This window comes from Brachycentrus maculatus, unplaced genomic scaffold (assembly GCF_059751285.1).
Source record: "Brachycentrus maculatus isolate JH-2025_06_01 unplaced genomic scaffold, ASM5975128v1 h1tg000036l, whole genome shotgun sequence".
NCBI classification, from domain to species: Eukaryota; Metazoa; Arthropoda; class Insecta; order Trichoptera; family Brachycentridae; genus Brachycentrus; species Brachycentrus maculatus.
The window spans coordinates 72,767-90,118 of record NW_028280790.1 but is presented as its reverse complement, the minus strand read 5'-3'; positions in this window follow the sequence as shown (position 1 = coordinate 90,118).

Below are 17,352 nucleotides of genomic sequence, written 5' to 3'. Positions count from 1 at the left end.
TATATATATATATATATATATATATATATATATATATATATATATATATATATATATTTTTTTTTTAATGATAAGATTATAAACATAACATACAGGATTCAAGAATGTTCAAGTATTTGTACAGATATATTTATTTTAACTAATATTAAACTCCATTTAATATTTTTACTATATGTAGTTGCAAACTACAATTACTTATGTTGGCTATATAATTGATTTATTTATAAGATCTTTTTTTTTAATTACCATTTAATTAAAAAACTTTTTCAAAACTCTTTCAAAATAATAAGCGTAAATTTTATTCCAGCTTGACCAAGCGGTGGTCGCAATTCAAAGCTTTATTTTGTTTATACTATATGGTATTATAAAGTCAAATAATAACAAATCAAGAAAAAAATAACATAAAAAATAATAATAAGGATTTGGACCTCACATACTAATATAAGAGTTTCTGCTTAGTAAAGAGCTTCTTTACATCTCACCAATAGATGTATCTAGTGAAGTTCTAGTGATTCAAGAACAAGGTTTCTAAATTGGTTCATATATATAGAACTTCCAAGAATTTGAGTAGTGTGGTTGTCAATAATGGGTAGAATTTGTGAATGTTACACGTGTGTAAAGTGATCACTTAAACCAGCCTATGACGGTCGTCAGCCCCGCAAATGCTTAGACTTCCATTTTCTTCTTCATCTTGATGAGATGTCAAAAAATAATATGAAAATAACTCCTGTAATTGGAGATAATCCGGATTTTGTGAACAAGTATTTGGACACACTCAAAATGTTGTAAAAAAATAACAATAGGAATATTGTAAATAACATAGCGAAATACTTGATGCATTAGATAAGAACATCAATTTTCTGGCCATTGCAACACTGTGGCAACTTAAATCCAGATCCCATCTACATATATATGCTCCACAAGTAGTTTTATGATGGGCTTGGAGCTCTTAATCAGCATCTTCCAGAAGCCTGACACTCTATGTCTTACTAGCCCATCGCAGAATAGTATGCGCGCTGAAGCAAATATACCATTCGCTCTACAGTGTCGGGGTAACTTCGTGGTAACCATTAACAATGTTATTCAAATTATAAGAAACGATTTTTGTCTAATTTATGCTCTGTGTTCACACAATTTCGATTCAATATGGTTCGGTGAGTATATACAATGTACCATACAACCGTAGGATTTTCTTCGAACTTTGTCGGCCTGATACAAAGCGCATTCATGTACGTACGTGTATATTCGTAAATGCTTCATACGCCCTCGCATTCATGCTCTTTTGCCACAGAAGCAACAACGGCTTGGATCAGAAAGATCAAGTCTGGAAAAGGTGATCTCAAGCGCAAGTTGAAATTACTTAATGCATTTTGTCATCAGGGTTGCTGAACAACTCTGTTTCTTTAAAGGACTTTAAGTATAGGCTGAGCTGGTAGCGGATCCGAGAGCTATTGACATGTGTGGTGAATTGTTTAACAGATGCTTCTGTTTGCTTTGTTCCGATTCGGCGAGATGGAACGATACAGATTTGTTCTCTGTAACCAGTTCTGAGCAATACGTAACTCGATTTTGCCTCGATTATTGTGTTTATGCCAAAGCGAAAGAAGATTATTAACATGTTTTAAAAATAAATCGTTGAATGAAAATATGCTTATTCCACGCGGTTTTAACTTAAAAAGTTGTATTTTTCAAGTAATATGATAAAATTCTTCGTAAAAGTTTTAATATTACGGCTATCTACCCCGTATTATCAGGACATAAGTCCAAAAAAGGTGAATCGTATTGTATTTTTAAATTATGTTTTTAAATAAATCAAATGCTTCTAGGGAGCATTTCGCATACCACTCTCATACGGACAGGCAAATCAATAATATAATATTGTTTTGTTTATATGTATTTATTTTTCAATAAACCTAATCTAGGAATTGCAAATTAATTATTTTTAATTGAAATCCACCCACGATATCGGATTTAAACCCAACTTTATCCTGCTTAGTGGCCGAACCAATATATTCATTAAAAAAGTAACTTGATGCGCTATCATGATTTATTTAATAGTTTGTCTAATGAACTCAGGTGCTTCCTGCTTATCATGGGACTGGAAGTAGGAATGATATAGAGAATGCACCGGATGCAGCCAATGACGTTCCAATACTCCTGCGTCTGTCACGGTAACTGAACGTGGTCGTAATCCTTAATTATCCCACGTACCACCACACCACTACTTGTAGATACAGGAACTGCGAAACATGGCTAGATCACAAATTAAGAAGAAGCTCTAAATATAACGTCTTTTCTAAGAACACCAAGTTCACGGAGTAGGTTGTAATCAGGCCTAGAATTGCAAAACCATTTTTGATTCGAAAAATACAACAATAATTTATTCAAAGCTTAAAGTAGTCAACTAGTTTTTATTTTGGTAGAATTTTAATACTAATGTTCTGTTTTTTATAATGAAAAAGAAAAATATTTGTGTTTTTTAATTTGTATTATTTACAAAAATACTCAATTTCATACTATTTCTGTGAACCTAAGCAGCTCATAATTAGAAAAAGGTATAAATTTGTGTTTGGTTAACATTTTATTTGTTGAAAAACATGGTAAATGACTCTTTAAAATACTAATTGTATATAAAAAAGCCTTTAACAAACGAATGCACCCTGTTATTTCTTTTTCAAAACATTTTCGTTTATAACTGTTTCTATTTCTACTACGTTTGTCTTGTACTCGTATTTTTATTTTAAGGTTATTTCACTATTTACTCATTCGTTCAAACAATATCAACTAATTTTCTCAATTTTATCGATAATGCTTATCTTCGCCTTATTTCACCATTTGAACATCTATCATACATCCTTCTGCTGCAGATTCGTCTCAGTGATCGCATTTCGACTTCGTTAAGTCTGCCTTCATATTCTTTTGATAACTCTAAGCTTTACTTCCATATATTGGGTTGGTACCAGGATTCTGTGCACTGACAACAGTAGTTTAGCTTCCATTGTTAGTATTTTGTTTGCGACTGATTTTTGTGCGCCATTCACTATATGTTATTCTTTAATCTCCTGCCTCGAGTGTAGTTGTTAGGCCATTCGGCTTTAGTGCATGAGGTCACAGGCTTGATTCTAGAGAGGGTTAAAATTAACGCGTTTTTTTTAAACTATAATATTGTTAAAAATACCCCGATGCGTACATGAAACACAGGACGCCTCACGTGATATTTGTGCCTTGCGTAGATCCCTGGCATCTACCAAAATGATAAACAGAGTAAGAAGAAATTTCAAAGACGTCTTCAGCATTCAAACAAACGACTCAAGTTCAGAAACCCCACCTGGACCATTGACGATCGATGTAAGGATATAGGGTTTCATTGGAAGTCCATATGGGAGGAGAGTAGCGTGAAAAACCATGAACTAGTTTGTCGTGAAAAACCATGAACTAGAACTCTGTCACACCAGAAGGTCCCAGAATTCAATCTTTAGAGATGACAGTGGACGAATTTTAATAGGATTCGCCTCGAGCAATGATAGTGCAACTTCCTGCTCTACAGATGGCGACTGACGCTATCTCCAGGATACGACTTTGGAGAGGAGAACAAGACTTTCCGGCACATAGTGAAGGAGTTCCCAACCTAAAGATAGCCCCCTTCTGGGCTTACAGCTACAGATTTCTGTCGTAAAGTGGATGGAGAGTATGAATCTATACCTGTAAGGCATCCCAACGGCCTAAAGAACTTCGTTTATTTTGCCAGAACCATACGAAAAGTAAAATAAGTATAATATTTCATTACTCAGTCATAAATAGGTACCTTACCAAACAAGCAAACCCACCAGGTTGCCTGCACTGGTAAACTTACCAGGTTGTTAGCCCTGCGTACTAAGCGGGAGTCTATAAAAACCCGCGTGCACGTGCAATCATTCTGTTCCTGCACGATCGCCGCTCGATCCCAAAATCAAGTAAATACGTTTTTTATTTATAAATACTCTTCTGATAAATATAAGAGAGCTAAGTATTCATGCATTACACTACACATATATTTATTACCTCAATATGGTTAACTTATATTGATTTCGTAGTACGCACTTATACATTTGTACGTATGAACTTTGTATGTAGGAACTTATACATTTGAACTTATACATATCATTAAAAAAGCTTCTTTATTTCACCTATAGATGTCTCTAGTGAAAATCCCAATGATTCAAATACAATGTTTCGAAATTGGATCATATATATATATATATAGAACTTCTAAGAATTTGACTAGCGTGGTTGTCAATCGTGGGTAGAATTGGTGAATGTTACACGTGTGTAATGTAATCACTTAAACCAACCTATGACGGTCGAAAGTCCCGTAAATGCCAGACTTTCATATTCTTCTTCATCTATGTTGATATGTCAAAAAAACTCTTATAATTGGAGATAATCCAGATTTGTGTACAAGTAAAAACGTATTATTTTTTGACATCTCATCAAAGATGAAGAAGAATATGGAAGTCTGGAAATTTACGGAGCTGACGACCATCATAGTAATAATCCAGATTTTGTGAACAAGCACATACTCAAAATGTTGTAAGTAAAAACGTATTCATGCAATGTTGTAAATACGTTTTTCATTTATGATGAGTGTAAGAGAGCTAAGTATTCATACATCGCACCACACAACGAATATGGTTAATATGGTAAACTTGTATATTGATTGTCTGTGTGAACTTATACATTCGGATATAGCATGGCATTAACACACCAATACATTCATAGAGACGTAACCATTTAATGGCAGAAGCTCGGCTGGTATTATTTATTCAAACCCCTTTGCGTGATGGCGTCAATCGTTGCGTGAAAAGTCTTACTGGACGGGATTGATTGAGATTATGTGACTTTGACTGTGATGAATGACTAGAGGATAGTATGGAAGACGGCCAACATGATGTAATGAAGCTTTGGCAGTTAGTGCGCAGGCGCTCAATCAATGTCCAATAGCGTCATCCAATCACAGCCCGACATCGGTGACATATTGCCTTGCATCTTCCAGTCGACTTTTTTTTGAAAATGGACAATTGAGGATCGTTTTTAACAAACCCATAGATTACGGCGCTCGTCAGATAAAATCCTAACTAATCATTACGCCGCCCCCCACAGGGGTAGGCAATTGTGTAGCATGGTTGTGTACTAAAAAATTTCGATATTTTTATCTAGTTTGTTGTTCAACGTTGATACTCATCCACAATATTCCACGTACCAGTTATTTCAAATGTTTAAATATCAAGATTGGATTGTCTCTTTGATTATGTATATGACAGTTTATAATTTTTTTGATTATGAAATACTACACATTTTGAACCATTTTTAAATTTGTTTTCGTCGAATGTCCCCAACACTTAATTTCATATTTTAATATGGATTGGTTTAGTGGCCACTTTACACACGTGTAACATTTACCAATTCTACCTATGATCGACATCTCCTATATACTCGTATTGATCAAACTCGTGACACAGTTCGTGTGGGTTCACTACCGCAATCTATGTTGGAATAGGGAAAACTTTTTTCTAAGCAATGACTTTTCTACTTGTTTTTAAGGTACGAATCTTGGATTTTCCTTAGGATCTGGGTACGTGTAGGGGTCAAAAGAGAATATATCTTACATTGGGCAGGAATGATCACATTTGTAATACAAATTTCACTACTGTCATTTATATTTTAATATCTTATATATGAATATTTGAACACGGAGTAATTTGGTTACTTTTTTTACAAAAAAGTTAATAATATTGGTGTATAACCACTCACCGAGATTTTTATGTCCACCGGTTTCGAGACGTACCCGTCTCTTCGTCAGGACAAGCACTACCACAGCATGCAAACAATACCACCCTTCACCACCATAGCACCATTTACACACTTAAAACCACACAAAATATTTAACACATGTGTTTTTTGGTCGACCAACATGCACTAAAGGTTTCAGCACAAACATGCGTTACAAGCCGAAGTTAACATGCACTAACTTAACTAATACTATTGAGAATATATGTAGTAATAAGGTTGTTCAAACATTTTGAATTGTTCTCGGAGATCTTACGTCCATAAGTTGTTTTTCAAATTGTTGCACAACCAAGCATCAGTAGATAAAAGCATCAAACTATCTTCCAAGTTCCCCATTATCAGCAGAATCGCTTATGGCTTGCCGGTACACCGAGCATTGTATCACTAACTATTTGCAGAGAACTTCCTTAGCATTAGTGTCCTAACCAACATCACATTCCGAGATCAGAATGGACCAAGATGGTCATCACTTAACCTTTAATCCGGTGAATACCTATAATTTCAAGATAACAATACAATTTTTGAAACTTTGCATATTATAATAGCGAACCAAAGCGATAATGAGTGTTATTATCTCAAGAGATTGGTTGCTCAACGATTTGGCCATATTTGAATAAAAGGGTATAATAGCAAAAGGAGACCAATTTTGCTATCGAAGCATTATAGAGATTTCCTTCAAAAGGAATACGATTTATCTGTAAACCCTTATTGCTCTATTATTATTATATTAAAATTTCTCTTCAACGTTACACCTGAAAATAAAGTGTTCGTATTTCTGAAATATATGTATGAGTTTAAAAAATACATTTTGTTTTTCAATAAAATACAAGCAATCAATTTTCGTCCGCCTCCGTAGTGTAATGGTCAGCACGCTCGGCTACCGTTCTGGAGGTCCCGGGTTCGATTCCCAGGGGGGGTCAAATAAATATAAGTGAATTTTTCACTGTAATTTTATTCAATATTACCCTGGACTGGTACCTGAAGCGGAGGGCTGATCATCTTTCCTTCATGTGTAAACGATCAAGATAACATTGCGTTTATATGAAGCAGTGCCCTAAGCACCATTGGGGTTCGGATAAGGGTTTTATTTATTATTATCAATTTAGAGCTCCAGGAAGTTTAGTAATACCAATTCTTACTAAGATTTTTCAATTAAGTTTAGTACTTACATCTGAATTTAATATGTACGTTTCACGTTATTTTTAGTGTGTCCAAATACTTGTTCACAAATCTGGGTTCCAAGGAGTTAATTTTACGTTTTTACATCTCAACTTAGATGAAGAAGAATTCGGAAGTCTGTATATTAACAGGGCCTATGACCTGTATGACATCCAAAATTTGAGTAGTGTGGTTGTCAATCTTGGGTAGAATGGTGAATGTTACATGTGTGTAAGGTGATCACTTAATCAGCCTATGACAGGTCATAAGCCCTGTAAATAACCAGACTTCCACATTTTTCTTCATCTATGTTGAGATGTCACAATGTAAAAGTATTTCTGTCGATGCAATGCTAATACAAGTACTTGATACATGTACGTACATACACACAAACACATACGTGTATTTTGGCAATCTCAAATTTTATCTTTGAATTTTCTCTAAATATCTCCCATTTACTTGCTATGGACCTCTCTGATTTAGGATCTAACGTAGTCTTTTCTTTCAATCTTAAGAATATCTAAAAAAATAGCCTTCTCCATCTGACAGTATATTTTAAATTATTCTAACAAATAATTTTCATGGTTAGCCCATTGCCAAACTCAAGCCATCGAAGCTTACTTTATCATGTTTTAATGTAATATTTGTATATATCCTACGATTTCGTTTTGTACCGATATTATATATATATATACCATGAAAATTGCTGAACCAACTACGGTATTCAACTTGCAGCAGGTTTTTTCATAACTACAAAAAGAACAGCGTGCAATATAATGGCAGCGCTTATCTTATTCAATTACAAGACATATTTGTCTTTTATCTTAAAATGGAAACCTCGTGTATGCTTCTACACAGGCGCTATTATCTCGAATGAATATCCTGTCTCAAATAAGTAATGAGTTTTGTAATTAATACAGGAGATCCACCACAAAGCAAAAGGCAAACTCCATAAAAGAGTTATGGTCGACCGGTTTCTCCAAACCATAATGTTAAATAATATCGGTTAGTTGTGATCCGAGAACAACGATTTTATGGCAAAACAAAGGGTTTTCAATACTGATAAATAATGAAGAAGGGAGTATGAGATGCATAGATATGAAATGTTTTTCACGTACTTTTTTCATAAGTGATATTTAATATTGAAATTAAGCCTTACGTAAATCTAAATTTTGATAAAATATTCTAAAAGTTAAGTACATTCTAATACATAATTGAATGTTGTTAAAAAGATAACATAATCCGTATTAATAAAAATACAATAATTATGCAATTTTTTCATCCAAAATGTATAAAAAATAATTACCAAAAAAAATGAAAAAAAGAAACATTTTTTAAAGTATCTAAATAAAAAAAAAAACAGAAAACAAACGAAAAATAAATGTATTCGATTGTTAAAGTTGTTTAAAGGATAAATAAAATTGAAAATTTTAATGTAAGAAATGAAAAAAAAAATACTTCAAACAGCTATTCCTGGTCTATATTTACCTGGCCTTTATATTTACTACTCCACGGATGAGCGTCTTAAGTATCTCTATGACACTTTTTGAGCAGCTCTTTTGAGTTTTCTTGTCATTTATCTACATACAACAGTGTTCTTGTATTAGTATGTTGATACGGGCATCTAAGCTTCTCTCCCGTCTAATTACTATAACACGTAGTATTTTGAATATTACTTAACCACATCGATATGTGGAGCATATACTCTTCTCAACTAACGGTCTCCTCTGTCGGCTGTAGCCTCCTTGCGACCTCCTAAGCAAGGTCAGCGTTCCGTAGTTCAGACGAGAACTGCCGACGGATTGTCAGCAATGGACGTCCTAACCCAACCATCAAGCAGAGTGCGCTGATGCACTTCGGACACGTCATGATAAATGAAAAATATCGTCTTTCCACCTAATCATACAAAGAAAGATTGAGGGGCGAAGAACTCAAGAACGCCGAAGGACATCATGGCTGAAAAACCTACGACAATGGATTGGCAGAAGCACCGAATCTCTGTTCCGAGCTGCAGCATCAAAATTGAAGATAGCCATGATGATCGCCGATCTTAGTTAGAAGTGGCACAGAAAGAAGAAGACGTCCTAGGCGGCGGGAAACTGATGCCTTGTAGAAGAGGCAAGCTTGATCAAATCTCTCGAAAAGCATGCGAAGTACATAGCCTGGCTACTGAATTGCCTTTTCTTGACGACAGTTGTTACTATGAATTGCTGCGTCCTACGCCGTATTTCCTCGTTCCACGCGAAGTCGAATCACCGCACGCCTAAAATTATTTGAGGCATCTATTCTCAAAGATGAACATACGGCTGCTCAGGGCCCTTTAAAGGTGCAATGTCTCACAGCCGTATAATACAAAGTGATACAGTCATTATATAGGTGGCATTTGGTCTTCACCGAGTACAAATCTCCTGACAGCTCTCATACAGTTGAATGCGTAATTATTTTCTTTGAACTTTAAAATTCTCTTCTACAAACATACATATTATGCATTTATGTAATAAACATAATACAAAGTTGATAATTGACAAGTTATCCAAAGCGTGTCCATACGTAAGCGTTTTAATGAAAGGTACGAACATAATTTCAACATGCAGAGGATATCGTGATGAATAAATATACGCTATTTTGTAACTGTTGGTTAATTAAATGTTATATCTTATGGAGTAATTGGGTGGAAAATCGGATTATAATAATATTTATAACACATTCAAGTAAAAAGTAGGTACATAAATTTGTTCGAAAATGCCGATAAACTCGTTCATACAATATTATCCCTTTAAGACGGTGTTTTTATTTATTTTTTAATGTTTTATTGTCCCCACGATCAGCAGTAAAAAAATCTTAACAGGAGCACTAATGTGAAAAGGCAAATAGACGCAAGTTAAAAACAGTAGTTTTGAGATTAACGAGTTTATACTTAACTTAAAATGATGCTTTTTGCCAAAACCTGTCTCAAATTAATGCAATTTCGCGGCTATTTAGATAATGAATATCTCGGTAAAGGAAAGAGATAAAGCAAAATCTTTGATTGTATGTATATGGTAAAGACCAGTTATAATAATGCTTTGAGCCGTGTTAGCCCAAACAGCCGCAACTTGAGTTACGGCTAGTTGCCTTCACACATTAGAGCAATACTATTGGTTACTTTCTGATGAGGTCAAAATACAATTAAAATATAAGTAATTAGTTATTCTAATTTAAATGAAGTGATGGTCTGAGAACGTCAATTTCTTGTAACATAATAACAATCAAGATACATTGCATCAATCCGATTAAGTTCTCTTTATACTAGTAGGTACGAATGACGGTCAGAACAGAAATCACATTGTATTAAAATATTTAAAAAAAAACACAGATATTATGAGCTATATCGACTTGAATAAACTTCTTAAATATGAACGAGTATGAAGGGGTTATATGCCATGCTAATAACGATGCAATTTTATGTGGTTTATGTAAAAATAATCATTTGTTTGATCAGATTACTGAAAAAAGCAATTAACATTAAACAGTGTTGTATAATATTTCATTACATTGTACGTACAGAAATATTAAGATAATTTTCAATTTGAAAGTTAGGTACACAAAGGTAATAATTTTTTTAGGTAAAAGTAATTTTCAAAATATTACGTCAAAAGTAGTATTGTTTTTTCAATTAATCATGTATAAAAGTAATTACTTTAAATATTGGACATCAAAATCGTCTGTTTTTATGATAGCACGTTTAAAAAATATGCCATTAAAAACGGTTTTCTTTATCACTTGTTCGTAGAACTGACTTAACTCAAAGTACTTACCAATATTTTCAAACAATAGAAACACATAAAAATATTAATAATAATAAACCCATAATTCACAATATGACAATGACTAAAGTCTACTTCCCTATTGTCTATGTTCCCAATGAAAATAAATAAAAATTAAAATAAGAATAATAATTATATAAATGAATAAAAATAAGAAACAGCTTCTCTTCAACCTTCAACGTCCCAAGAACTCTAAAATTTAGAATTAGCTTCACATACGATATTTAAAAATGATGCGGAATGCATCGAAACGCGTGTCACAATAGATTTTAAGGAATGGTATTTACGTATTAAAACTTAAATTAATTAAACCACAAAGTGACTGCTAAAACAATTTATAAAATAGCCTACCAAAAATTACCTTATTATCATATTTATAGAAGAATTGAGTTCAAGAATTGAAATTAACACTTTTTGCGTTCTTAATATTGTGAGTATACCTACTCCCTGTTTGAATAATCCTCGTTTTTAAAGCTAACTAACTAACTAACTAACCATCACGCCGCTTCCCCGCAGGGGTAGGCAGAGAGAATAGAGCGCCACACCACTCTGTCCTTGCAAACATTCTTCGCCTCTTCCACGTTCATGCATCTCCTCATACATACCCGCCGATTGTTACGACTCCTACCTACCTGACCACTTTCAAGTATTTGGCATACCTGATCGTGCCATGTTTTTCTCGGTCTTCCTCTGCTTCTTTTCCCGCTAACATTCGCCTCATAAATTTGTTTTACAGTTCTTTCCTCACTCATTCGTTCTACATGTCCAAACCATCTCAACACACCTTTCTTAATTTTATCGATAATGCTTATCTCAGCTTTGCATTCCTTCCTTATTTCACTATTCGTACATCTATCATACATTGTTTTGTCGCACATTCTTCTGAGAGATCGCATTTCAACTGCATTCAGTCTACTTTCATCCTTCTTTTGTCAACTCCATGTTTCACTTCCATACATTAGAGTTGGAACCAGGACTCCGTTGTGCACTGCCAGTTTAGCTTCCGCTGATAGGTTTTTAAAGCTTATACCCGCTATTAAACTAAAACTTGAATTGACTTTTAAAACCACATAAAGATGACATTTCTAATTACTTGGTGTATTTTTTCAATTTATAGAACGTTGAAAACATTATAATTTGCTAATTTTAATCATTTAGCCAAAATTGCTGATTTTCGAGTTAACGTTTTTTGCCAGTACACCCACGATATTATGGTGCGGGGATATGACAAACATCTTTAAGGAATATTCGATAGCGCGATAGCAAAATGTATCGGCCAAACTGTCCAAATACGTTCATCACAAAGCATTTAGCTATCTCAAATCTCGCCGCACAATTCGAATGAAGCTATAAATCGACAGAGTTAGTTACTGCAGGGGATCGCCCATCGGATACCTCCTTTCGCCATCATAACCACAGTTACCACAGCCCATAACAATGATGTCGGCGATCGGTCCAGCAGATAGGGTACCGTCGAAAGGCTGCAAACCGATAATTTACCAATACGGTTCCATCTGGCCACTTACGGCTGAAGTCTCAATCGTGGATCCGCACTCCACGCTGCGCAGTCGGTAGTTGCTGCTATAAATCGCGCAGATTTATTCCCCGTGAGAAACACAGTGATTAAGTGAAATTAGGTGGAAATTGGTATAAAACATCGCGCTGAATAATGCAAATTACAGGTGGAAAACGGAGAAGGCGTTAGGCTGCGATTCGCTATTCAATGCGAACCGTTTCTGAACCGAGCGCGATCCTGATGTTTCGTTGATTTTTTTGACGGCACGTTTGTTAATATTACTCACATATAGCAATATTTGTAATCCTCAAAAGTTGTTTGAGAAATCCTCCCTTTTCATAAATTAATAAACAGAAATATAAAGAAATAGATAAAAAAAACTGAAATAGATTTTATCATACGGCCATGTCGTATTTGATTGCACGTCATTAACAATTTCCTTTCATGTGATTTTATAAGTAAATATTGTAAAATGTGCTCTCTGCACGGGAAATCTTAGCGACTGATCCATTAATACGCAAGAAAAATAAATTACTGACAAAACATTTGCTTTTCATTTAAAGATTAAATATTGTTAGGTCAACTAATTTATAAAGTAATAATAATAATAAAATTGGATAACTTATATAGCGCCATTTTCGTAAAAAAATACCTCAAGGGCGCTTCACGGTGAATGAATTGGGGAAAATATTATGGTGGAAATGATTTAGAAAACAAATGTGTTTTTAGTCTTTTTCTAAAGATCATCTCACTCTCACTATTTCTAACCATTGGTGGAAGAGCATTCCACGCCGTCGGTCCTGCAACAGCAAAGGCACGCTCGCCAAATTTAGTGCGTTGCTTGCGAGCTGGTAAGATAACTTTGCCCATTGCAGATGTTGTAGCCGATCGAAGCGTGAGACGTCTATCAACCAATTCATCTGGAATACACAGCTCCTTAAGATACTCTGGAGCCATATTGTGTATTGATTTATACATGAGTAGGCAGAGTTTATACTCAACCCTTTCTGGAAAGCGTAACCAGTGGAGTTTGTGAAGTAGTGGGGTGATGTGACTGAATTTAGAAATTCCAAAAATTAGTCTCGCTGCTGCGTTTAACACTGATTGCAGTCGAGTCATTTTATTGTTTGGTAGACCCGTGTATATACCGTTACAATAATCTACTCTCGATATTACAAACGTATTCGATAGCGCGATAACTACCTGTAGATATTTTAAAAATGAAAGGACTCTATTTACCATAAAACATCTTTATTTCTTCACCTTACATTTAAGTATTTTTTTATATTTTTAAACAGCAATATTTGTGAATAATTGATGAATTTATGAATAATTGATATATGAATTTTTAAATAGAAATATTTGTTATTATTTGCACAAATATTTCAATTTCATACTATTTCTGTGAGCATAAGCGGTTCATTATTAGAAATAGGTATCAAATTGTGGTAGAGTGGGTTCAAACCTAGAAACTCTAACTTAAGAGTCCGCGACCTAACCAAGGGACCACAACCCGACACTGATTTATTACGTTATCGTTATTATTCGAGTATCAAGTATGGATACTGCAATGATAAAAAATAAGTGTATTATAAAAAAATGGTTAAATAAATTAATGTATTTTCCTTTCCATTATTCATTCATGACAACGTTTATAAACCTTAGAAATAGAAGATTAAAGAACTTTCATATACATATGTGATTGTGTTAAATACCACCGTTACTATAAGTACTATAAGGAACTTTTCAAAGTATTATTTGAGTTGTAAACTAATACGCATAAAATGTTTGTGAAGTACTCTGAAACCCTTAAGCTGCAGAAAAAGCCCTTTTACGTATCTCTATATTTCAAAGATGGACTTATTATCATAACAATATATCATTATTTTACACTCCTTTAGACTGGTTATATTATACGAGCTATACAGCGAAGGTACTTTTCGCTGTGTCTAAGTAACTAACGCAAAGACTTGGTTAATATCTCATCAAAGATAAGAAAGTTTTAGTTGAGATGCGAATATTGATCTCAGGAATCTATAGAACAGGGTTTACGACAGACGAGTTATAGGTTGGCTCAAGTGTGTCGTCAATTGAAATTAAAATTCGTGTATTGGAGAAAACTTCGTTGGCGACATACACCTTTTGGTTGAAATTATTAAACTAACTACTAATTACAATGGCGCATAGGGCACTTCATCAAATTGATGTTATCAATGTTAAGTTACTCGTCCATTATACGAATGCAAGGTTATCCGTTCTTTGCTAGAGTTACCAGTCCAGGATTATTATCTTTAAATAAATATGACAGTGTATAGATACTTTTCATTTATTTTTGAACCTCCTGGAAATCTATCTAGGGACCTCTAAAATGTTAGGCAAATGCTGTAACTATTAAACTACTTACAACATTTTGAGTCTGTCCAAATACTTGTTCACAAAATCTCAAGAACAATGTTTCAAAATTGGTTCATAAAAAAAAATAAAAAAAAGGGTGAAAGATGCAAGCAAAATAACAGAAGAAGGTGCTAATGCTGCTACTTTACTTATTATTGTGCTATGCAAAAGAGTAGGAAAACAGTTTTTAATGTGCTATGCTAAACAGTACGGCTGTCTAAACTTAAAACACAGTAAGGGACATTTTTTGCAGTACGTTTTTTTTTACATTTTTGGATTAAGTACAATCTACTTAGTCCAAAAATGCAAAAAATGTCCCTTACTGTGTTTTGAGTTTGGACAGCCGAGGTGTCTTTACGCTTAATTTTTTTTTTAGAATGTATATTGAATTTTTGTGATTGTTTTTTTTATAATAAACATTTCTTTACTCCTTACCTATCAACAACTGTTTTTTCAAAACATTGTATTTGTTTCTAAGAAAAACTTATTTTTTCAATACAAAAACGGTGTTTCAATAATAAAATTCAATTACGTCAAATGTTACCTGGGTTTAGAAAAAATTAAGTTGCGATTCAACTAATACAGGGTTTTAATATGTATAGAAGGTATGATTGGTAAATAGATTGTCGGATTTCATTTAAAAAAAATAATACATGTATTTTCTTAACAATCCAATGTTTCATATATTGTTTCTAATCACCGAGCGCTAAAATCGACATCGAGTTTAAAAATTAAATGATGTAATCCTTTCGAGTAATTAATACTCGTTGTCATATTTTGATGCCGTTATATTTTTCTTAAACCAGATCAGGTGTATGATATAATTCATTTCGTCCGTAAATCTTAAACTGCTCTACTAAATGCAACATGCCAATTGTTAATTTATGACTCGCAATCAAGGCGGCTCACAGTGATGGAAGATTGAAATCTAGACATGAGAAAATAAAAAAAATAAATATAAAAGACGAATAACTTTTGATAAAATATGTTTTTTAAATATTAAAAAAAGACGAATAAGCAAATATGGAAGTGTTCACAATATACATGGTTTATGACCTGTCATCTGTAGATTTAATAATGACTTAATTCATAAGTGTGATTATCACCATTTTGCCCGTTATCTAATATCTATATTGCTTGGATTATTGGATGTTGTATACTTTTTCCAACCAGTTGGAACTGCCATCTGTTTTGAATTTTGAGAATAAAAGTAAATAGCCTTTCCCTTTTTAATATAGGTGAGAATTTTTTCTGAGGATTAATTGATACTTCAAAGTAGATGCCTAATATTTATGTATGTTTTAAATAAAGTTGAGGTATTCGACCAGAATATCAAAGGTTTTAAACACAAACACACGCACACGCCCAAGTCAACCAAATATATAATTCAAATTATGTCATAGTATGCACATATCTGTGTAACATACATATAACTTATATAAATATACACGGCTACAACCATTTATCATCCCTAGTATAATACTACATAAAAGTTCTGTATATGTATAGAGTAATATATTTTTTTAATATTTTAAATATGAGTGTTAAAAATTAGATTATTTAAAAATCGTGTTATTCATCTCGTAAATCACAAAAGTGACTAGTAAATTAACAGAAAGAAAAAAATCCCGCGAGTTCGTGACTTGATGTAAAGAACACGTTTTTGATTAATCCAAACATATATCTATATTTTAAAATAACTCAAAATCGACCCTTTTTTTCAAAACAGACCATTTCCGGGTTTGTAAAGGAGAATTTATTGTATTTTTTTTCTGTGTTGAAATTATTAATTGTCAGTCTAGATATCGATATTCCACCACTGTGAAACTATGGAGGTGGGTGTTATTAGAGATATTTTAAAAATCGATGACTGAAAATGTAAATGATTATCGTGTTTGTGCTAAATGGCCAATATTAAGCACTACAAGCGAGTATTTAGTATTAATTACAATGCAAATTCCTCGGGCAAAAAGTTAAACAAAAATCCTAAGGAAAACAAAAAATCTTATTTATGCGATTACGCATGATGGAAGTGTATAAAAAGTAATAATAATAGACTCTAAATATAAATGTAAACGTAAGTATGGGGTATCGTTAGTAATCGATTAATATGAAGTTGCCAGTTGGGCGTTTCAAAATTAAAATAGAAAACACGTTAGAGATTAAGTTTGTATTCCTACATATTAAAAACACATTTTTGTTTTTAATTGAATAAAAAATAATGATTTGCAAATATAACATTTTCTTGGCTTGGCGTAGTTTTATATTGACAGTGAACTCATCTTCTTTTTCCGCGTTCGCTCTCTAGGTGGAGCATATGGCCAACACGAGACGTCTCCAAGTCACTATGTCACTCATCATCTTAGCTTTCTCTCCGATCAATCTAGTCAGGCATCCCGAAGTTTCGCTGAGTTTAGTCGGTGAATGGTCGTCAGCGATCTTCCAGGGCGCCAGAATACTCATATATAAGAAGACATGAGGGGTTAATGCTCTCAGATGCCATTCTAAGGACATGTCCCAACCATGTCCATCTTCTCCTCTTCAGGACTTCCAGTATGAGGGGCTGTTGGGTTCTTCTCCTCACGTCCTCATTCCTGACATAGTCATACTGTTGTACATAATATGGTATGTGCCTCAGGCACCATGACAGTA